We start from the raw sequence: 1,859 nt of genomic DNA, 5'->3' as shown, positions 1-1,859 counted from the left end.
CGTGCCGGCCTATTTGTGCTAAGATGTTAAAGCGGGCTCTACCACTGTTAAACACTGTTAAGGTGTAGATGTAATATCTTTCATTTGTGCGTTTTTTAATTAACAAATTACATTTTTCGTATACAACTACTTTACGCCCTCGACTCCGTCCGCGTGGAAATAAAAAATAAAAAATGTAAATAGCCTACGTTTTCTACTGGACTATCCTCTATATGTAAGCCAGATTTTATCGAGCCCGTTTAACAGGCTATAAACTTTAACAAACATCTCATTATTTATGTAAACTTTCACATTTATTACATTAACTAGTAAGTTATAATTACAATAACAAAAGTTACTTAGGTATTAACCACTCAAAAGAGGTGATATCAAACAAATTCTAGTTAATACAATGGTAATAAAAAAAATTTAGGGATACGACTCCACTGTTGTTATTGTTCGTTCGCAAGTGGAAACTTTGTCGCTTGCCGTTTTATTTGGTTTTCTTTTGACGCGGCGAGCCCTTGAGCCTCTCTGATTAATTTCACTTCCTCCTCGCACCCTACGCGGCAGCTAAATGCTTTGCTAGCGGTGTCCTATTGGATTCTTTTATATAGCTTTATGTCGTAAAAGCAAGATTCAATTATTGTGGATGGAAAAGGATGCTTTAATATGAAACATAATACAAGCACACGTTTAAATTATCTTACTAATATTATAAATGCGAAAGTTGAAATGGATGGATGTTTGTTAGAGTTTGTAGCCTAAACGACTGCGGATCTCGATAAAATTTGGTATGGATGTAGAGGATGGTCTGGAAGAATACTTAGGCTACTCACTTTTGTTCGTTTTTGAATACCGCGGACGGAGTCGCGAACGAAAGCCAGTTTAATCTAAATAGTGAAGTGGGCAATGCCATGTGATGTTATTTTTAATTGAGATGTACAGAAATCCCTTTCCTAAACATTCCCTTTCCGTCTAAGTGAAATACACTATATTAAGAAAAAACAATGAACATCTTCTGATTTTTTTAACTAGAGACTAAAGAAAGCTGATCATAGAGTTTTCTAGTATTTGTAAGTGTTGTAATGTTTTGAATAGATTAAATGATACTCCAATTTTATTCTATGTATAGATTCACGTTTTTTTTCAATATTTTAATGTCTTCCCGCATTAGTATTCAGCCCGCGACTGCCAGTAACTCGGGCTCTATTTGACTGATTTTCAGCCACTCCATGATTTGCCACTTCACCCGGTCAGGACGTGATTTGAATGCAACATGAGGGGGTTCGTGGAATAGTCGTATTTCGTATATAATTTGTTTACTGTAACGTTGTTATGTTTTGTAATCAATGCTTTTTTATAATACGGTAATGAATAAAAATTCGTTTGATGTAAGGGAGTGTAAGCGTTATACAAAATCTATGCAAAATCTATCTATAAATGAGTGTATACTCAAACTACATTAAACGGAAAAAGTTATACAGCTTACATAATATTGAAAACTAGCTGTTGCCCGCGACTTCGTCCGCGTGGTATTAGATATCATACGAACTATTTAAATAACAAAATGCTACGTATCCCTCGGAAACCAGACATTTTTCGGGGATGAACCTTACCCCATGTCTCCAGACTTTGTTTTATATCTGTGTCAAATTTCAATAAGATATGTTGAACCGTTGCAGAATGATCGAGTAAACATTAGAAAACTAAATTAATGAATCCCATGGGAACCGTAACTATTCCCGGGATAAAAAGCCTATGTGTTCTTCCAGACTATGCTCTATATCTGTGCCAAATTTAATGGAGATCCGTTCAGCCGTTTAGGCTACAAACGCTAACAAACATCCATCCATCCATCTAAACTTTCGCATTTATAA

At 35.3% G+C, this 1,859-nt stretch overlaps 1 protein-coding gene across 1 annotated transcript in view; it reads right to left on the bottom strand.

Moving 5' to 3' along the window:
- The window catches only part of LOC106103808 (photoreceptor-specific nuclear receptor), a 27,804-nt gene that overhangs the window by 24,867 nt on the left and 1,078 nt on the right, over positions 1 to 1,859 (bottom strand). The gene's annotated exons all lie outside the window — the stretch shown is intronic.

The sequence above is a fragment of the Papilio polytes genome, unplaced genomic scaffold (genome assembly GCF_000836215.1).
Source record: "Papilio polytes unplaced genomic scaffold, Ppol_1.0 DF824270.1, whole genome shotgun sequence".
Lineage (NCBI taxonomy): Eukaryota > Metazoa > Arthropoda > Insecta > Lepidoptera > Papilionidae > Papilio > Papilio polytes.
The sequence above is the reverse complement of the archived record's forward strand: the minus strand, read 5'-3'. Positions and strand labels throughout refer to the sequence as shown.